Genomic DNA, 23,245 nt, shown 5'->3' with positions numbered 1-23,245 from the left:
CAAGGCCAGAGCTGGTGGAAAACCACAGGGAAGTGGTCAGTGGAAGTTTAGAAGGAGAGTGAAGTCTAAAACATGTATTTTAGTCCAGGATCTGGACACAAGAGGGAAAGAGGAAGTATAATACAGGGGCAACGCTGAAATGTAAGGGAATGTAATGAGGAAAAGTGTCTGTCTGATGGTTCCACTTATGAATTGGAATGGGGAAGGACAGGACTGGGAAAATATGGAGGAATCTGAAAATGCAGAAGGGACCTCTCTTTCCTTTCCAAGAGAGAAATACTTGTTTATAAACACGTCTTTGGCACTCATCACCACAGTATCTTGCTGCCTCAGAACAATAGAAATAGAAGAGAACTGAGTCTTCTCCCTTATAAGTATGCCTACATATAAATATAGACAGTGTGGACACAGTCTGCATTTTTAACATAGTACTATCCGAGAGATTACAGTACTCTGCAGTCAAAGCCTACACATCCTCATGAAAATAAGCATACCTTGCTACATGTCCTCTCTTAATACAGAAATCAAGCCATATATGTTTATAATGTCTTATACTAAAATAATGCAATCACCTACTACATTATGGTGTGATTATATATTTGGCTTATGCTAGTTTTCATTGTTTAAAGAATATGTGAGGTTAGATGGTTTAAACAGAAAAAATAAAAGCACTACAGTTTCCTGTCATCATCTGGCAAAGATGCTAAACCTTCTTCTGATTCAACCAGTGGTAGTGGTTCAGGAAGTGGTATTTTAGGTATGAACTTTGTAGGTTTAGTATGACGCTACATAAATCTGGAAACTTCTCTACCAGAAAACCTGCCTGTCTTCTAAAATCCTATTGCATTCTGACATGGCAGAGTGAAACCAAAACATGGGGTTTAGACTGTGGAAAAGAAAATGCCATCAGAATAATTCCTCAGTAGTGACGGTCTCCACATTATCTCTTTCCAGGAGTTATGATGTCTTTCTAAGCTCATTAAAATATTTTGAATGTCATGTAATAAGTGAATTGTAGTAGGAAGTAAAGCTGCAATCCACAGAAACTGTTATGCTATCTTACTTTTCTTTTTCATATTAGTGTATTCAGGTATATATCATATGTTTGCAAATTAGTGTAAAGGACATGGGGAATCAAGTATAGGCAAATGTCTTGGTCTGTGCATCTCAGGAATTGAGGCCATGAAAGAGAATGCAGTATAGGAGTGTGTATTCTGTAGAAAGGACTGAAACAACTATTTGTGCCCAATATTTTGTCCAAAACTGCTCATCATTTTATGATGTAAAATCTAGTTTGCATAGTTCCAAAGAAATAGCTCTTGTTAAAGGTCGTTTGAGTTTGCAATAGTCTTACTGATGTCAGTATTTAGCCTATGGCTGTATTTCTGTACTTAAAGTGGAAGATTACTCAGATAAATGGTGGTTGGGAAGACACGCAGTTATGTGAATCAACAGGCAACTAATGCTTGGGTTTGGCCTGGTGTAGCTTAGAGAGTTGCCCAAAAACCTGGCAAGGTGAGTGAAGATGAGTGCCTGGTGTGTTGAAGAATGTGTTACTGTGCAAAAACAATTGCTAGAGAGGAGAGGACATGTTTGGAAAAGGAGCAGATAAGAAAGATACAGAAATCTGGAAACTGTGAAAACTTTTCCTTTTGGGCTGTACAAAACCTTCAGTGGTTTAATTTTTGTCAATATTAGGCTAAATCCTGGAACATACTGACTGCATGCAGAGTCTGGATATAATCCCTCCTGTTACATTCAGAAATAATTCTGACTCTTTTCAGAGCTCATTGGGAACACTTTGGTCAGAATATTGTCCGGTTTGGCCAGATCTGTGTGCAGTAAGCAACAAAAAAAGCTGTAGCAATCAAGTGCTTCCTCTGTATTAAGAAACATCCTGCTCTGCGAGCAGTATGTACAAAGTAGCTGAAGTCTGCCTTGTTGATAGTCATGGGAGCAAATCTGATTTTCTCAAACATTTGATAGGGAAAGTTTGCTAAACTGACGAGAACAAGTGAAAGTGTTGTGTGGTGATGCTCTCTTAGCCCAGATTTGAAGCCCAGCATGGTCTCAGTGCTCTGCTGTGCAAATTGGGGGATATGGTTGCACATTGGTAGTTCTGACCCACCACATACTCCTGTGTTGCAGTAGGGATAGCTGAGGCAGAAACTCTTTCTAACCCTGGTGCTGATTCTGCCCAGGCCCTACCCTCATACCAGGGCACAAAAACTGCTTTAAACTACATCTGCCTTTAAGTTGTTTCCTGGAATGCTACATCAGCTGGGCACTGCTGCTTGGAAAAGTGTTCCAGCCTTAATCCCTTTTACCCCTGCTGTCCTTCTGTGTGAGGAGATTAAGACAGGGTGCAGAAACCTGATTAAACTACCTCAGTTCTGTCTGGAGGATCTTCTACACTGGGGCCGTTCTAAATATCATGTCTGCTGTCAAAATGGGCAGGGACCTCATCATAGACTTTTGACTTCTGTTAAAAAAGTGGGAATAACTGTTGTAGATCAGATACAGCCTTTTTAAATGGTACAAATACGGCTTTGACTCCTTGTAGCCTATAGGAATTCTTTAAATTCCATTTGTTTGGCCTATTTTTGTGATCCCTCAGCAAGCAAGCTTTATGAAAAATAGTTCTGCAAACAATTAGACTTGCTATATATTTTATCTTGTCTGTTTTCGGAGAAGTAATGTGAAGAAGAGATAAAAATGTATTCAGAACTTTGCCTAAAATTTGGCGAGAATAGTGGTAAACCTTTTGTCCTGATTCCTTGGTTCTCAGTGATAATAAGGTAAGTAAAACCACAACATTGTTTTGGAAAGGTTTCCCTAATTATTTATAACTTTCCTAAGTTTTAACATTGAAATTTTCAGGAGTGTGTAAATACCGACAAAATTGCAATAAATGAATTAAGGCTCTAAATTAGAAGAAAAGTAATGAAAATTAAAATAGTATTTTCTATCAGATTGTTATATAAATTACTTACCTTGAGAGGTAACATATAAGTAGCTCTGAGCCAGCGAGACAATCTAATGTATGCTGGAGAAAAAAAATAATCATATCCATTATATCAAAACCATAAAATCTAAGAAGGTTATGTGATTTCAGAACTGATTTAATCTTTTTTAAAATGGCATTTTTATTGAAAATTGCATTTCACTTTTCTGAATTTCCTTGAGTAACTCTAAGGATATACATACCTCTAAAGAAAATAATATCACACCAGAGCTGAGACTTTAACCATAAAAACCTTCAGGAAATTGTGGTCTAGATGGGTGATTTTTTTATTTTTTTATTTTTTTTTTAGTTTATTTTACTTTAAGTAACTACCTGTATTTAACAATAGCTAAATACTCACTGTGGAGAAAAAGTGATGAACAGTATAATATAGCAGCCAGGCTTGCTTTTCTCCTAAGATTTCTATTCTTCCATTTGTTTCAGATTTGCTTAAGAAAAAGAATGTGAAAGACACGGTTTCAGAAACACACTGCCACTTTAAGAGGATACAACATGCCTATTAATAATTGTATTACTCCTCTATTATTGTTAAGAATAATGAAGGAATGGGAACGTTGGCCCCCAAGCTGAATTTATCCTGAAATGTTTTCAATTAACTCTTGGCACTGGCAGGAAAGCATCAAACCTTTCCCATGCTGAAATATGGAAAATCTGCAGGGAACATCCCAGCAGGAGTGGAATTTCATTAAAACAAGCACATCATAATTCAACGACTTCTGCACCCTCTTTAAGCCTTTCTATTGATAAGAAGTCTGAGGTGATTTTTATGGATTTGTGAGGAGAAATGATTTCATAAGATCTTTTCAAAGAGTTTGTTTTGGCTGAGGCTTTTGAGTTATTATCTGCTCCCTGATGAAAAAATAGTTAGACATTTGGCATAACTGTGACTACTAGATAAGAGGCAGAACTGAAGACACTTTAAGCAAAATTTTATCCTTCAGAGAAGCATTTTCTGTAATGTCTATAGGAAATGACTCCACAATAATTTTTCCAGGTTTTTTTTTTTTTTTTTTTAAAATAAAGTATTGCCATTAAAAAGTGCACTTTTGAACAACTGAATGTGGAGACTAAAACAGGCTTGGGGTTAATTACATATTCAAATACAGACATGGGCATTTTAATATTGAATATGCCGACACATTTACTAGTAATGAATTGAAGTCTGTATTGATTTAATAATATGCATATCACTTTGCCCAGACATAGGTTGTCTTAAAATGTTTGGGTATACTATGCGTCAATAAAATTAACACATAATGTGGGATATGGGAAGTGTATATTTTTAAATGCTGCCAAATGCTTAATGCTTTTTTGCTACAAAGTGCTTTATGATTTTATCTTGACATAACTCCACCACCTGCAAAATAATTTTTCCTATCAGGTTATAGCTAGGATATAGAAACACAAATTGCTGCTCTTCACAAAACACTAACCTTGATGTTTATTAACCTGTGTTATAATCATGTATTTATACTAATCCCCACAAGAGACACAGGCTGCATTTAAACTGTGAGATTGAATATCTATGTTGGTTTCGGTTTCCCTGCTTTGAAGTGGTATTGAAAACTTACAGGAATGTCTTGCCTTTTTTCTACTCACTGTTCAAAAAACCACCTACTTATTTGCTGCTATTCCCTCAGTCATACCACTGCTCCTGAGGCAGGAATTGCATCATGGAGACTTAGGAGAGCAAGATTCTGAAGCTGGCACCATGCACAGACAGATTTTGGGGAAGATGCTGAAGAAGGAGATGCTACCTTAGGTGTGTTTGCTGTTGGCAGGGCTATCTTCTTTTCCCATCCCTATCTCACTACTCCAAAAAGGCCTTCAGGGTAAGTGTCTTCAGTGCTGACTTGAGTACACAGCCTCTCCTCCTTAGATTGGAGTAGTGCATGAATGCGATGCTTCAGTTTGCCACATCTGTCGCTAGAGTCACATGACTGTCCTTTAGGGAACTTGCACTGCAGGAGCCCTTTCCAGGAAAACTCATAACCAAATCAGCCCATGTGATTTGAATCCACACTGTCACAATTTCACTGCATTTCTTTCATTCAGCATGAACAGGAGGACTTCACAGACACACGTATATCCATACTTTTATAATAACCTGTTTTTTTCTTCCTCAACATTTATTCTGAGATTTCAACATAATAATATTCATTTGTAGTTTACAGTTTTTCTTTCACATATATGATAGACGAAGAAACAGTTTAAGAGATAGAGTACCAAATGTTCTGTCTTTCTGGAAGTACTACAGGATTTTTCTGCCTCCAGTTTGCCATGTTCTACCTACCCCTGTGTCCTTGGCAACCTGCAGCAAGGAGTTCCACTGCTAACGATGCAGTTCAGAGAAGATTTTCCTTTTCTTTGGTGGGACTTTGCCACCCAACACACTGCTTTTGTGAAGAAAAAAAAAAAGGGCTCTTGACACTTCTCCCTTGCTCCACAGTGATTTTATAGCACTTTTCCACATCCCTTCTCAAGCCTCCTTTTTCCATGGAGCCATTCTATCCCTTTCATCGTTCTTCCTGATCTTTTCTGTACTAGCTCTAGTTCTATTACAATATGTTGGGGATAAGAGGAGCAGATCTGCAAGTGAACTATAGGATGACACTCTTTCCCCTTTTTTAGATAGTTTCCAAGTTCAAGAATATGTGGATGGATTTGAACCTGTTGATTCAGAGAATTAATCATGACAGAGTATTTCTAGCTTGGGGTATGTGAAAAGTAATAAGCACAAATGGCTACTAGTGCCCTAAATGTCATGACTTGGGTGTCTCAGTTCAGTTTGCAGTGGATGATTCTAGTTGAGAAGAGGAATGTAATGAATGCAAGAGGGTTTGATTTTTCATTTCCTTCAAAGTTTGTTGCATGATAGAGCAAGCCCTTTCGTCTTTTTTCCTTTTGATTTCTTTAAAGATGGCTAACACACTGCAATCTATACAAAGAAGGAAATTTAAATTGACTGATTTTTGTGATACTTTTGATGCCAGTAGCTGGGAAGATTTACCTCGGAAAGTATTCCTGTTTATACACATTTCCATTATTTTTTATCATTATAGTCCAGGCCTTCTGCAGCCTCAGTAGCCTTACTGTAGTCTATTCAATAAGCATGACATAGATTAGAGAAGAGAGAAATGTTGAGCTCTACTAGTTATTAATGACAAATTCCACGTTGAACTCTTACCTTTTAAAAAAAGTGCTTTGCCATTCTCATTAGGATTTTCACAATACACTTACTATAAAATGTCCAGCACTACTTGCTACCCTTTCTTTTTAGACTCCTGTCATGATCTTCCTACTTAATTACAAAACCTTGCATTTTTTTTTTTTCTGCTCTGGGTGATAGAGCACCCTGGCATTCAGCCAAAAGGTCATTGTGTGCTCTGCTTGTTCTTGTGATTTCCTACCATAAGGAGAGTTTAAAACAGTGCTGTCTTGCAGAATATACCCAGAACTCATCCACTCATCATGAACTCATTATTATTTTTAGCCTTTTTAAGGTAGTGCCTTATGACACAAGATCAATGATATGGGTCCTATTCATTGGACAAGTATCCAAAAGGTCTTTCTTACCAACTCAGAAATGCCTTTTGACCAAATTCCCCAGGTTTAGAGCACCTGATCTAGCCTACTGAAGATGTATTTATGATGAAATAAAGTGTCAAGAAATCAGGACACATATTATCAAGTTATTGTCAAAAAGCTTTTCAAAATGGTGACTGGGACAGCACAGTTCACACTGTCAGCACAGGCAATAGTGTTTAACAATTGACTAGAGTTTAATTCTCCAGAAAAGTCAGGTATTTGCAGTTTCTATTGACACCAGTTACCTTTTATAAATGCAGCCACAGATCTCCAGGTGGCTAATGAATTACAGTTTTACCGAAGATCCTTCACTACACTGCCCTGCCTTCCCTCAGAGCCCCTTCCCCTTGGCTTTTGTGGTTTTAAACAGGTTTTGAGTCTTGACCCCTTAGGAGTGTAATCCATCATTAGCCTGGGAAACACCCATGATTTGTCCTGTCGGGAGACCTTATGTTTGAAGGCAGTTTAAATGAGACTGATTATGGAACTATCTCTGGGGTGGAGAGAAGATTACAAGCAGTATGGTCAAACCATGATATCCTCAAACACATCTAACACAGGTGGGACTGGGGAAGTAAATTATCCCAAGTGATTACAGCATAGAACAGCCTGGAAATGCTGGACAGTCAGAAAAATCAGAAAGTCTAACATATAAGCTAAGGGATAAACAAAAAGCATAAAGAAATAATTCTGTAAGTGCATAAGGGTTAAAAGAGGACAAACAGTGGCAAAGGATACAAGAAGGCAAAAAATGGCCCAAGTGCACTGTTTACATTTTAAGATGTGATGGTGAGAATGTCAGAATGTTTAATTCCATTTGTAGTTTCCTTAACTACCCACTGTTCCTTAGAACAGTCTCTTACAAAAGTGTAAGTTTAGTGTATCAGTAAATAAAGGGCAAGAACTCAAGCCAGAACAGTGGAATACAGCTTGATACAGTAGTTAAAATAATTAGATACTTATACTCTACAGGAGGTTAATCTGACAGTACTTAACAAAGTTGGATGAAGAAATTTCAGACAGAACATTTAGCCATTATTTCCAAAAAACGATAAAGAGTAGCTGAAACTTTAGAAACCAAACCAAGACAAACTCTTTGTGAAAATGAGGAGAGGACAGGAAAGGAGAACAGTGAGGAGAGGTAATAAGAGTTTTCAACAACATAACAGGCTGTTGCAGGGAGGAGGGGAAGAAGTTTTTCTTATGGTTAGAGTTGCACATAGCATGTACATGTACACTCAGGACTACATTTTCCCTCACTGGCAATTTTTAAGAACCCCTAACAAGATGCAGCTGAGCTGCACTAGTGTTGTGAGTTAACTGCAGCATGTGATAAACCCCACACAGCCCCTTGCTCACCCCCCACCAGGGCACGGGGAGGACAATTGGAAGGGCAAAAGTGAGAAACTTATGGTTTGAGATCAGTACAGTTTACAGCTTGATAAGTAAAGCAAAGCAAAGCAAAATAAGGCATTAATTTCCTACTTCTCATCATCAGGCAGGTGTTCAGCCACCTGCAGGACAGCAGGCCTACATCATACATCACATCTACTTAGGAAGACAAACTCCAGAACCACAAACTTCACCCCATTTCTCCTCCTTCCATTCAGTTTTTACTGTTGAGTGTGATGTTATATGGCATGGGATAACCTCCTGGTCAGTTGGGGTCAGCTGTCCCAGCTGCTTCCCCTCCCAATCTCTTGTCCACCCTTAGCCGACTTCACCAGCGGGGATGGTGTGAGAAACAGAGAAAGCCCTGACACTGTGCACAGTGTTCAGCAACAGCCAAAACAGTGTGTTGTCAACACTTTTGGTCACAAGTCCAAAACATAGCACCATATGAGCTGCAATGAGGAAAATTAACTACGTCCCAGACAAAACCAGTACAATTAGGCACAGAGGAAAGAACTAGGTTATTCAGAGGAACTCTGGAAAACTCAAGACTTGGCCATAACAGGTGTTTAGGTAAGGAAAAACAGCTGAAAAACAGAACTGTAAAACTTTGTTTATTAACGCCACAGCATATTTCTCCATCCTTTTGCATATTCCCTTGCACAGATTCTATTATGACAAACTCTGTTTACAGATGCACATAATGCACTACTACTTCTTGTATACCATTCTTCCTTTTTCTTTTGAAGTAAAATTTAGTAGTTTGTATATCTAAAACACAATTCTGGATCTCAGTCATCGCAAGAAATATCCAAAAATTATCCAAGATTTTCCCAAGAACACAGGCTGAGTGGCATCCCTTTCCACCTTTACCTTACAGAGATTTTTACAAAAGACATCCTTTTTTTGATTCGCTTCTCGCGTATATTTGTATGTGTACAGACGCTCATAGACGCATTATATGCTACATGTTTATCTCAGCAAGAAAACATCAAAATGAATCTGCAGTTAGAATGGAAGGTCCTGGGGTTTCTAATATGAACTGATATATGCGGTGCATGGCTGTACAGGCTGGCACTAGTCTTGAGAAAGGTCTGTCACTTTGAAAGTTGAGTTTTATTCTTTCAGCAGATGACACCAAAATGTCATTAGTGTTGATGATGTTTTTCATTCTCATACATAATGAGCTTTTCAGGATACTCTGGATAAGTTTTTACAGTCTTTCTTTATAAACCTACACAAAATTTCTTTGGTGCCTCACAGACAGCAAGGTACCTTGTAATACATTCTTTATACCATATGATGCTTTTGCCTATGTTAAACAGAAAATAATAGCTAGAAGGGGGAATCTGAGGATTTTTCACCTTCCCATGCACCAAAAACTGGACATAATTTCTCCTGTATAAAAGTTACGATCTTGTATTACTGGAAAACAACAGTTAGTTTCAGTAGGTGTAGAATAGGACACATGGCTAATATATGCCACATAGACAGTTTAGAAAGATTACAAAAGAGACAGCATTGATTGTCTTGTTTGTCTTTACGGTGACCTTTTAGGGTTGAAGTATTTTGGACCTTTGTACATGTGGCTTGTTTTCATTCTGAGTACCTACATTTTAATGGGTTAGATGCACAATTTCTTTGTGTATACTTTCTTATAAATCCATAACTTAATTTATTAACCCTCCCTCTAAGCCTCCGCTTCTAACTGCAAGTGAAACTACACCTGAAGCCATAGGTTATTATGTGCTTTTACAGAGAACTTTATTTGTGTTTCATTTCAAATATGCAGGAACTAGTTGCAAGGCTTCATTGCAAACACTGTGAATAACTCAAAGCATTGTAGCATACTTCCCTCAGGAAGTCTTTGTGAGCTAGGTATGCTATTATCATTCCCAGTTTGCAGATTAGGTACTGAGGCTGAGAAAGAGGTGTTTGCTCAAAATCACGTGCGATCTGCCCTTCCCTGAGATAGGTCAATGAACTGTCTTCTCAAGTCTTTAGAGTCCTCAAACACTAGGTAGTGACAAGTCCAACAAAATAATAGTAGTAATTACCATATAATACATAATTTTTGTAGCTATTCTTATTTTAGCTTCACCTGTGTTAAGGCAAAATCTGCTATCATTGTCACTGAAGATTGGTGTTAAAATCGGACAGCACAAGAGCCACTTATCATTAGTTGACAAAAGTTATTTTACTATAGGGTTATTCTCACTGGTATTATGTTAGAAAAGGGATATTTTTACATTTTTTCAAGTATAACTTTCTTCTTTATACAGACATTAGTGCAGTTACCACACATTCATATCCACTACAGCCATTCCCTCAGATCTAGACTTCAGGAAGTTCAAATCCAAATAGTTTTCAAATCCAAGCTGCCACTTTGATTTCATCACATCAAACCCTTGTTGAGATCAAACCTTTGAAATGAGAAAAGATTTTTAATCCATTTACCCCAGATGGGGTACAACTCTCCAGGTCCTGAGAGCTGCAGGATTAGGAATTCTCAAACTCCCCTCACCCACCCATGCACACACATGCAGGCACAAGCTGCCCAGCTTTACATGCTTTGCTCACAAACAGTATCCCAAACAAGCCAGTGTCTAATAACTGGGAAATGCCTTTTTCCCTTCCTCTTTCTGATATAAAGGAACATCCACATCCCCAGCACGGTCAGCTCTGTCCTTATTTTGTGGGTCTAATTTTTCTTATCTGGTCTAATGATTTTGAGAGCTGGGTGAAATTCATAGTAACTGTAAATTATGCAATTCACTGTCTACCTGTAACATTAATTGCAAATGGATAAAGTGAGCTTTCTATTTTAAAATATCTTCACTTCACTTTCATAATACAATACTTAGTCTTGAATTCAGTCTTCAGATAACTTGCTCCTTAAGATAAATGTTGAAAGACTGTGGATAATTTGGTATGCATGAAAGCTGAAATTAACAGTTCCATTACCCTGTTTATAATTTTCAGAATCAGAAATTGTCTGTTATGTTCTCAGATTCAGATTATATGGTAAAGTGATTTGTGGTCATAAAAATTACTTTTTACAGCAATAAAGCTGGAGAATCCATTGTTACAATTATAAGAATTCACGGTCATTGGTGATGTTTAGTAACACTCTATATTCTTGTAATTTTGGTGATATCATACTCAAACTACTTCCAAAAAGTATGTATGTGCTGCTACTAAATGGGTTGGTATGTTGCTCTGTGACCTATGAAATGGGATCAAGAAATTAGTCATGAGCAGAAAGGCAGAATATGATGGGTAAAAGCATCAGTGAGAAAACATAAAGCCATGTTTAATTTGTGGCAATTACAGCTGGCATTTCTCCAAGGTATCAAATGTGTGTGCATGCGGCTGTGTATCTGTGTGCCTGTGTGTATGCATGCCTGTGTGAATACATGTATGTATTTATACACACAGGCACACAGGATTTATACATAATCACTTTTAAATTTATTTTTTATTATTTTGATACTAGTTGTCTTGGTCTTTCTAGGGTAAGTAGACAAAGATAGTGGGTGTTTATATTCTCACAGATGTTGGGTGACAGTATAGTTTCCATTTCATAAACAGCTGCATAAGGACAGAGGAATAAAGAAAATTAAGCAATAAACAAAGTACAAAAAATCATGTCAGTTACTTTCCTAAGGGATTAATAATGAAGGAAACAAATGCCTTTGAAAACAACAAAGAAATAAAGCAATATCCATAAACCTCAGGTTTATGCGACTTCTGGTTGGGTGGTTGTTTTTTTTTTTTGGGTTTTTTTTTCCCTGAATGAAAGTAAAGCAGTTAAGCTTTCGTCACAATGAGCAGCAGCCCAGAAATAGACAGACAGCCTCCTCTGTGTGGGGAAGATTTATAGGGACCCCTCCCGGGCCCTTTGCAAGTCCAATTCATGGGCTTCCCTGACCAAAGCTCAGAGCTGTCGCTCCAAAAAGGGAAGAAGGGAAGGCTTGTCTTTTTTTTTCTTTTTTTTTTTTTTTTTTCTTCTAAATCACCATTTGTTATTAGAACACAGGCTTCCAAATGACGAAGGAGAGAAAGGGCTGAGGGAAAGGTATTTCTCCCTTCTCCCTTGTGTGGTCCGGTGTATTCAAAGCAGGGGCCTGTCTAGTTTTACTGAGAAGGAGGAATGAGCTGATTTAACACGGATTGCAGCACTGCCGAGAGAGGGGTTGAGCAACTTCCAGTCATAGTGTAAACTGTTTTGGTGTCCATGTATGTGGACGCACAAGCAAGAGAAGTGGCTGGTCTCTAGGCACCTTCTTTCTAAGAGCCCAAGGGCAGATAATTGATGTGACAGACAATTCTCCTTAACGCCCTGCCAACAAAACAGCTCTTGGGCAGCTCAGAGCTCTCCTCACTCAATAAAGGCCTGAGCCTATCACAAAAAACATGGGAAAGATTTACTTGTTGAGAATAGCAACAGCGCAAATAAGAATGGCAACCAGCTCTCCCCCTACACTGATGTGTATTAAGAAACTGGGGTATGCAAGAAAACATGTGCAATGGTAAAGCTATGGGATGAGTTGGTCCAAAGTGTCATTGCCTCTGCTGCTACCTGAGCAGAATTAGCACAGTGCTGTGGAAGTTGCTATTGTTTAATGCCCATACATCACCCATGTAAGAGATAAATTGCAAAACCCTTATTCTGCCCCCACCCCCATCTAATGGTATCATACAGATTCAATTCTCCGTTCATTTGTGCCAACTACAGATGGAAAGTGCATAAGGAGGCACATGGCTGCTAAAACTTCTTAGTCAATGTTTCCTGGTCCAGAGTCCTTTGGCTAAAAGTCTCCTTTTCTTTTGAACTCATGTCACACTTATGAAAATCATTGCAAGAAACGTCAACAAAAACATTGCAAGAATAATTGCAAAGATTTCATTTTGTCCCAGGGTTGGACATTTCCTGGTGGATTGGTGAGGTCTGTTTTGCACTGTGTTGGGAAATGCCCTTAATGATTTTTGTGCTTGAGTTACATGCCCGTGGTTTTGGGAATACAAGGCAACACTCAGATGATTTCATCCTGCATGTTTATATTACTATCACAATCATTTAAAAATTCCTTGTTTCTAGCACATTGAGTGATACACTGGCTGTGAACAGCAGGTTGTACGTAGGAAGGCAAAGAAAAATTGCCAAATTCTATTAGCAAATTAATTCCATCAGAGAAAACTTTAATACCAAATCAAGCATTCATTCACAAGAGTTGGCTGAATGTGCAGGTAGTCAGTCCTCATCCTCTACAACCAATACACAAAGAGTGGAAAAAATAAAGAGCTTGATCAAAGTATCCCTGCATTAGTGAGCCCTGGCATAAATAATCCCGTTGAAATCCTTGTCCTGGGTTAGAACAGAAGGCTAACTGCCAAGTGTGCAAGTGTAAAACCAGAAACTTTTGGATACATTACTGCATATGGTGTAATGCCAGCACTTCAGGTGGACTATATGTGTGTAAAGTGTATCTAGATGTACTTATATTTATATGCAAACTATATCTTCATTGAAGATAGGCTCAGGCTAGAAAAAGTAGATTAGCCAACATACTGGCTTTGTATCAGAACAGGCATTTCTACTTGAAGTCTTAATTAACTTATTAATTTTCCAGAACAAAGATTTACCAAACAGCTCTGACTTGACTGAAGAGTCATAGCGGTTATTTCCTGTCATAACTCAGTAACTTGAGGTATTAAAAATATTTTATAGAAAAAAACTTTTCAACCAGTGGCCCTCTGTGGTCTGTGGTTGTGGGCATCTGTAAGTAAGTCCTTTAAAGAAATCAGACCATCAGGCCCCAGATCAGTATGTTTAAATTACTATTCAGAGACAGATGTTTTTAAGGCCACAAAAATGAAGAGCAAATTGGAAAGGATTGACCCAAAATACTGGCAGGTAGGTTTGCAAATTATTCCTCATCTCTTTCATCCACTCACATATCTCCACCCTGACAGATGAAATACTAACGTGATAACTCCTCATGCTGCAATAAGTTCTGTGCCCTCCCCTTTCTGTGCAGATCGAAGATAGGGAGGTAGAAGAAGAGCAGGGCAGGGGTGCACCAGCTGGTACTGCTATGCTTTTAATGCAAGAAGCTGTGTTTGTGCATGGGTATGAATGCATGTGCGCGTGTGCACTAATGCATGAGGCCCTGACCTGTGGGAAAAAGGCATCTCTGGCAAGGATAGTGTAAGCCTCCTGTGACAGTACTTAGGGGTGTCAGGGGGCTGGCTGGTGCGTGAGCTAGAGCCGAGGGGGGGTGGGCAGCGCAGAGCCGGTGGGGTGCAGCTGAGAGGGATGGATGTAGCATGGCTGGTGTCCAGTGGCACCAGGAAGACTGGGAAGGTGCTTGCATGCGAGTGAGCTGGGAGGGCTACCTCTGCCACCGGGCCCTGGGGAGAGAAGGAGGAACAAAAGCCTCCATTTTGATGGCTCTTCTTCACCCATCAGCTCCATTTACTCAGCCTCAATAGCTGGGGCTCAACAGCAGCCGTGGCAGCAGCTCCCGCCGGGCTCCCACCTCCTCCTCGGATGCGCACTTCCCAGCAGAAAGGAGAATGAAGAAGGGGACAGGGAGAGAGAAAGAAAGAGGGAGAGTGAAGGGGGGAGGGTAGGGAAAGAAAAGGGAAAAAAACCTTGCTGACACGGGGCATAACTTAATTTTCACGGTGCCGGGACAGCTGTATCGTGTAATCTGCCATGGCATGCCATTAAAACTTCAATGCCTTTACTGACCCAGAAGGGAAACTCAGACCGTGGAGAGCCTTTTGAAAAGAAGTGGTGATCTTTCACGATTTATGAGCTTGTCTTAAAGAAACAGACTCCACTCACTTTAAATTAATCACCCTTTTCAGGGTACATTGAAATCTGGGGTCTCTCAGCTGAAGACTGTGGAGACCTGGTACCTTATGAAAGCCTGTCCTGTCTTTATTATTATTTTTATTTCATTTTATTTTTATGCTCACCGAAATGGGTTGGTTTTCAGGGGAACTGTATCTTGCAAATTAAGGTGCAAAATCCAATTACACCAATTCACTGAAAGTCTGAATGGAGTAGCAGTGGCACTTACACATTCTTGTCCCCACATACATTGTGCAAAGGGGAAAAGAACCTGAGAAATATGAGGAGTTAAGGACCCAAACACTAATGAAATGTGAGACATCCTCTATGATTCACCAGCTAAAAGTAAAATAGCAGCTAGCAGTGAGTCCCCCTGCTTCCATTCTTCACACGGTCCAGGGAACAAAGAGCTGTAAACTCATACTAATAAAACCTAAACAATTTTGAAATCATAAAAAAGCCCTGTGTGTTACAAATGAGTGTAGATAAAACACTTCCTTACTATGTTCCCAGAAAAAATGGTGTCATTTACAAGAATGCCTGAGGTTTGGATTTGCAGAGGATGTAAATCAGCATCCTCCCATTGTCTGCCATTACTATAATATCTGATTTACTCCAGCTGTTTGTCTGGACTCCTCTCTCAAGCACTTGCTTTCCTTGGCCAGCAGCTTTTCTTAATTGACATGTTTTTAATGCAAAGATAAGTGACCCAGCGATATGAGGATTCAAAGCAATGTAGTAGTGATTTTCACATCCTTAAAACTTTCCATATCTAGCAGTAGCAACACGCTTTTTGTTCCTTTGGTGAACTAATTATGGAGTAACTTAAACCAAAGCAAAAACTTCATGAACTCACAGGCGGTGATGGAAATAAAGTAATAGATGGAAATAAGAACTGAGATCAGAGTGAAACTTGTATATAGAGCCTGAACATCTAAATTAATTAAGCAACTTGCCTGCATTAAAAGACTGGACCCATGAATCCCCTAATGCTCTTAAGTGCCATTCAGTCTACTTTTGTTAGAAGTCTGACTTCTGACAATCTTTTGAATTGTTACTTACAATAAATACCAGAAGTGACTACTGAAAGCAAGAATTGCTCCTTTTATCCATACCTTTTAGGGTTTAGAAGTTTTGTCTGTTTCTCTGGAGTCTATATCAGCCAGAGGTAGGGCTTGCAATCTCCTTTACATATCCAGCTGTTCTTTAGACACAGCTCTAAAGAACTGTGCGTGGATGTTCATATCACCTATGCATACCCAGATGTGCATGCCTATATTTTTCTGAGATGAGGTACCCTCCAGAAATCCAGTTTATATAAGGCAGACTGGTTGGTTTGCCTTATCCACCTCCTTATGTATACATTGACATGCTCCACAGAGACTCTGATATGTATTTCTACTAGTTCAAGTGTTCTTATTTTTGAGTTTTAAAATGTCAGCTGCTGGTGGTGCAGTTTCTGTGAGGCAGCTGTACTACGTATGGAATAGAAGCTGGCAAGACATCTCTGTTTTGTGGTTGGCCTGTTTTGGAACTATTTTTCAGGCTCCTAATAATGACACTTGACAGTTGCATTTCTAAACTTGCGTATTTCATTACAAGCAGTTTATACTTTTACTTGCTGGACTGTAGCTCACTGTGAGATTATAATGGCAGATACATCAATTCTAGGAAAAAAAAGGTATGTCAGTTTACTTACTATAAAACATTTTGATAAGTCTATCTCAGGGAAGTAAGCTTAACAGTGCTGAGAAAAAAACAATTTTTCCCATCAACAGAAAAAAAGGTACCTATTTTTCTGCAGAATTGTTTAATTTTCTACATCCATCTGTGCCTTTTTGTTTGTTCTTCTCATGCACACAGAGCTTAATAACATCACAAAAACATTCTTCATTTGCGGCCTGTACAAAATTAATTGAATTATTGGATTTTTTGATCCCTACATTGTTGTTAGTATTTGTACATTTTTAAAAACCTCAGGCTACTTCAGGCCCACTATGGGGATGCATTTAAATAAAAAAAACACTCACTAGTGGCCTCTCAAACCAGTGGCCTCTGGTAACTGGAAGAGAGAAGCTGCTCTTTGGCTATCCTTTGTCAATCTTTTCAACAAGGTCTAGTCCTGCAGTCAGTCCAGCAGTGACATTATGCTTTTCATCTGAGTGCGAACATGTATACAATGTAATTCTGGACTGTTACTGTACTTGACCCTGTACTTCTGTCAAGATACAGATAGACATCTTTTCCTATTCACTGCAATTAAAATGAAGATATGGTCAGTATATGCAGATAAGCATCCACTAACAGCCATTAAATCCAGCTAAAGCTCTGTTGTTTTCCTCCCCACCAAAGCTGGGAGAACGTGCATGTCCTGCATTTTCAACGTTGTGGAAGCCTAAATCTATTATGCAGAAAGTGAATGAGTTTATGTAGCTAATTACAGCTGTATTTTTGGAACATAGCACCGGAGCCTACTCTGTCTCTTCTGATGTCTTTATTTATTTATCCACCCTGGCCTGAGCTGTCAATTTTCAGTGGTGCTGCGCTGCTGGCAACCAGGCACTGAGGTGGTAAGGGGACAACTTTACTGGCTTTTCAAGCGGCAGGGTTACCTAATGCTATGGTGGGCCCTGTTGCAGAGTGCAGTAGGACACTTGCAGTCGTCATTTTGCCTTACAGCATTTCCTTTTTTTCAGGACTACACAGCTACAGAAACTGTGTTCTTTTAGAACAAAGTCATAACTAGCATACACTGTCCTGATAGGACTTTATATAGTACATGAAGCAGAGTTCTTCTTGGGTTATGCATTATAAACAGACTGAGGAAATTAAACCTTTACTCCTTTGAACCACTTGGTAAACTGGCAAAGAGCAGTTTATCTGTATGGAAATAATGCCCCAGTGATACATCCAACAAGATTTCTGAAGTTCTTTCTCAAGCAGTATCTGCAAGATGTGTGATAGTGTTACAGAAAAGGACATGAAATAAGAAAGCGAGAGCTTGAAAGACGTTTTTTACAAACAGGGAAGGTCATAAAATGTACTTCTCTGAGTGAGACGTTTTTGGGCATCTACAGAAGCAATGAAACACAACACAGAGAGGAGCGTGAAGGGTACCAGGAGCTTACATTCTAAGTGGGAAGTTCAAGTAGCAGAACAGTTGTTTCATTTCATGTCTGCAGGAAAGTTATATGGAGTTACTTTTCCATTTTAATGCTTTAAAAACAGAATATATGTAGGTAAGTATCTAGCTAAAAGTAAGGCCTAACACTTAAAATCAGTTCTTCCTTGGTACAATTGTAGTAAAACCATCTGGCTTCTTTCATTTTAGGGTAGCTTTTTTCCCCTAAAGATGCAGGAAATGAAAGCCATTGCATTACGAATACATGGGAACTGCCTGTTTCTTTACAGGATTGAAAATTGGTATAAATCCTGGAAAGACAAGTAAAGTACTCAGAGTTAATACCAGCTGGGTACAGAAATCTATTCTGTTACTTTAGTTGTCATCATCACAGGCTATAACACTGCTGGCACTGTCAATGCAGGGCACAGGTTGTGAAGGAAAAGGACCAGTCTAAAAAGTTTTATGTTGGTAAGAAGTCCAATAAAATCCTAACTTTAAAATGTTAAGAAATTTCCAAAATTACTCTCACACCACAGCTCATAAATTCTGCTACAAAAGAAAGGTCATGTTTGAAAAATTTGCAAGAATTATGGATACACATGTTAAGGAAGCACTCTGACCGTGGAACAGCCATTTGGTATATCATAATGTTCAAATTTTTTTATCCCATGGAACAAAGAGCAATTTATGTCACAGAGAAACAGGTATTTGGGAATCGGAGACAGAGTGTGGTGTGATAACTTTAAGCAATGTATTGTTAAATTATTTGAAAATGGAATATGAACACTATCGTACAACTTTTGTATAGTTATATGGTGTTTCTACTCACCTGAAAATTCTTTAAATTTAATGCATAATACATATTTAAAGTATTATACTAGATGTTTTTTTGAAATTGTAACTAAGTAGTCACAGTTTGTTATTGATGCATTTTCCACAAACAGAGACTAATTAAAGATGCTGGAGTCTGTTTGAAAATTAACATGCTAATGTTAAAAAAAATCAAGACATTTGGCATTAATAAGCTTCAGCCAGACACAGCATGCAACAATATTTAAAATAGATGCAGCAGTCTAGGTATTCTCCTGGGTTGCAGAAAGAAATTGTGGAGGCTGCCTGAAAAATTATCCTGGTGTTTAATGGTAAAAGCACCATTCTTCTGAGCAGGTTTCCAACACATGAGAGAACATGAGTTTTAAGAGGCCTTTTGATTGAGTTGAGCAAGCTCTGAGATTATGATGGTGGGAGAGAGAAGATTGCAGGTATAGGGGACATTTTAAATAGATTAGGCATCCCTCTGCAGCTCAGATTACACAAAGAAGTCTCCCAAACTCCTTGGTGTTTTTCCAGCACTAATCAGAAGAGCTTCCTTGGAAGTATTTTTGCCCCCAGAAGATGCCTAGTGAATTCTGGCTTTTCAGCCAGGCTGCAATCGTAGTGAAGGTTCATGTGTCTGAGGAGACTCTCAAAGGAGGCAAAGTCAGTTTTTGTGGTTACAGGCTGGCTTTCCTGCCTGTGAATCTTTCACCTTTCACTTCTGGACAGAAATTCTGCCCTAAATTCTAGTCAGTATGTTAAGCCTGAGGAAACTAAATTTCCTGTGAAGTATTGTACTCCATTGGACCATTTCATTTTCTGGGCCCAGACTTCTTTGGAGGGTTAGTGAAGCCAGACTACTGCTCTAAGAAAAATATTCACATACTTGGAAGTAAAACTGCATTAGGTCCAAGCCTTCAGGTTGTTTAGACCTGTGCCAGTTAAATATCCATTCATTATAATGAAGACTTCCTCATTTCTATGAAATTTAATTTTCTCCCCAGTTTGCCTTGTCTTATTGCAGTTCTCTGCCCTGCAGCGAGCATCCTGCCTTCTGATAAAAAGTAGCTGAATGACCCTAGACCATTTTTTCACATGAAGCTTATGTTTCAGAGCATTGGACTGTGTGGTATATAGGATTACATGTGGAGAATAAGCCAGTTAAGCAAGGATGCTGCTGCATTCACAGCAGAAGCTGGGAAATGTCAGACGGGAACTGCAGGAGATGAAAAGACTACCCACAAGCGAGCTGACAGGAAGGCAGAAGAACCTTGCACCATCTGTGTCCGTCTTAGACTATGAAGCTGGATGACCATAGGACAGGTGTCATTAACTGCATGTTTCTCATGTTCTGTGTACATCTCTTTGGACACCTGAAGTGAAATTAATCTCACCAAACATAAATGTCTCAGAAACATTTAATATAAGTGATACATGAGCCTTTCCAGTCTAGAAATAGAAAGGTACACCCATACCTGGAAGATGGCTCATTCCACTGTCAGGAACATAGCTAAGATAAATAATACAAAGTACCCTCAAGAAATGTCACAGTTTTTCCATTGGCTAGGTGAAATCAGGTGAGATTATTCTCAGGCCAAGGGATGTGTTTGCAGGAGTAAGGGGCAATCAGAGTGCCAGCAAGAGCCAGCAGAAGCAAAGAACATTTAAGACTGCTGAAAGATCAGGTTGGGAAACAAGTGGACACCACTATGTTTTCACTCTTATTTATCAGTGCATAAATTCCCAAAGGGTAAAATTAGAATTCTGACAATTCTTGGTGTCGGGGGGAAGTCTGAAAGATAACTCCATTGAAGTCTGAATTTCATTCAGGGTAAAAAGCAGTTTTAACTACTATGCTTTAGTGACTGGAGATGTAAGAAAGTAGACATAAGATGACATAGCCAGCAATCCTGCAAGCAAGTCTTTGTATCTAATCACGTACTACTCATTAGTTGTCAACTGAGATCAAGATGAATTAAGCATATTGAAACCCACAGAATTAATGCAAATCGTACTTTTATAAACTTCTAGAATCCAAAGGAGCAAAGGCAATGAGTATGCACCATTTAGATTTTCTGCAGGTAACCGATATCTGAGCAATATGTTAAAATAATCAGAAAAGCTGATTATCTGGTTTATAATAAGAATGGAAAAGGTATGGTATAAGTATTTGTATAGGATTCTGTGTATCAATCACATAATCTGAACATTTGTATTGTATTCAGATTTGACCATTCCATTTCAAGAAGAGAAAATCTAACACAGAATGTTCTTTATGTAAGGACATGGTAGGATTTCAAGCAGCAAGGTGTTAATTTGAGATCCCTTTGTTTCTGCAGTTCTGTGTTTCTAGTGAAGAACTCTGGGTCCACTATTTGAAACAACTAGGAACAGATACCCACCTTACAGCAATTCTAAAGCTGACATTTATTCTTCCTGGTTTTAAACCTAGTTTTTAACCTTCTTTATGCAGGACTGTTATTTTCCCCTTACTTTTCTGAGCATTTAATTTTTCCCTCTGCTTTTCATGATGCCTTCAATCCTCCTTCCCTTCCTTTGCCCCTCACCTGCCCCGCCCCCCTAAAATGTGCTATTTGGTTTGGAAGTTGTCTAATTGACTGTAATGATTAGAAAAGCAAAAGGGAAAGTGGCTGATATAAAGAAGTGCGCCAATACAACCTTTCAGAGGGGAGAGCAGCACATAGACAAGGATGGAAAAAAACACTAATTGCAAATATACCCAGAACACTAGTCCACTTATCGGAACTGGTGTGGAGATTTATCATTATTCCAGATACCCTGCAGTTGTTTGAAAAAACATTCATACTGAACAGGTGTGCACCAGTCTAGATCCCTGAACATGAGGTATTCCCAGGGTGAAAGGAATGATTTATTTTGTTAATATTGTATCTATATGGCCTTTTGAAAACATCAGGTGCTATTTAAGTATTATTACATTCAAATAATAAAATGAATACTTGAAGCATCAAATATTTAACCCTCTTTCCCTGAGAAACACACAAATATAGTACTGTTCTAATAAATCTGTAATTTTACAGATTTCCTGCTGAAGTTTCTGACTAACGGTAAGTTATTTGTTCAGAAAGATTTTATGGTACTCATAAAAACTCAATCACAGTTTTAAAATAACTTGTAGTTTTTCTGTAACATGATGCTGCCATCTCAGTTCCCAGAGGGTATATTAAATTCAAGTAGCAATAACAAATCATTTAAGCAATAAATAAATAACCTGAGACTGAGTTGTTAAGAGTTAATAGTCTCCCATACACTCAATAGAGACTGAGGCTCCACTCTATTAAAGTGACCCCCGGGGCCATGGGCCAAATTGCACCCAGTTGTTTTGTGGAAGGTATTCATCCCTCACACATTCATTTCCTTCTTTATGTTGTCTCCTTTCATCAGTGAAGGCACTCTGCAGTCCCTGAGTCCAGAGAACAATTACGGTACAGTCTCAGAGAAAAGAAAGAAAACTGGGGTCATAAATATGTTAAATGGGTACGTGGGTTTAAGTGGCTTTGTAAACTAAACACGAGGGAAACCTCAGACTAATTAATGAATATGAAGCAGCATGATAGGAATGTTTTAAGAGGAAATTCACATTACCCCCCACCCCACCCCAAACTTAAAAACAATTTTTTTTTCTTCCCTTTTAAAAATTAATTCCAGCAGGACAGTCATGATACAACATATCCTTATGCTTTACCGAAATGGTATTCAAGTAGGAACTGATTGCAGAAAGAGCTGAACTGATAATTCTTTCTCAGCATCTTATTGGAAACTGAATTCTTTCCTCCACGAAGATCAACCATTTATCATGATAGCAAAGCTATGCAAAACTGCAGGAAGATTTAGGACCTGAGCCAAGATCACTCTTTAGTTTTACATTGTGTGTCAATTCCTGACCTGACTTATACTCACCATTAAAATAAACATGGTTTCATTGAGGGTCAGCGGTGCCAGGATTTGGCCCTATAACAATAAGATTATGGGCCCAGAACAGTAGTCTTTATTCAGTCCTAGCGGTGGGACAAATTTTGCTCTCAGGGTCTTCTCCTGTCCTCCTGTGGGAAAACTGGCAGAAGGCAGAAGAGGGGGAAAAGGGTCTGTGGGCTTTCCCTTACTTATAAAGCTTTTCCCTGTATTTATATTAGTCCATATTCTGGGGAGTTTTGTTTCAAAGATCTACAGTCTTTTGCCACCAGCCTCCAGTGCTGTCTGCAGGTCCATACCTTGTTTCAAAATACCAGCTGATTTCCATGGGGAGTTCTCTGGGTCTCACTTTTGGGAAAAAAAAAGAAAATGTCAGAGAAAAAAAAAAGTAGTTGTTTTAGCTGAAACCAAACTCTTTACAAGGAAAGACCAAAATATTGGGGAAGTATATTTTCCACTGAAAATTCTGAAGAAAATTTGTATTTCT

Source organism: Falco cherrug, chromosome Z (genome assembly GCF_023634085.1).
Source record: "Falco cherrug isolate bFalChe1 chromosome Z, bFalChe1.pri, whole genome shotgun sequence".
Classification (NCBI taxonomy): Eukaryota; Metazoa; Chordata; class Aves; order Falconiformes; family Falconidae; genus Falco; species Falco cherrug.
This window is presented reverse-complemented; position numbering follows the sequence as displayed.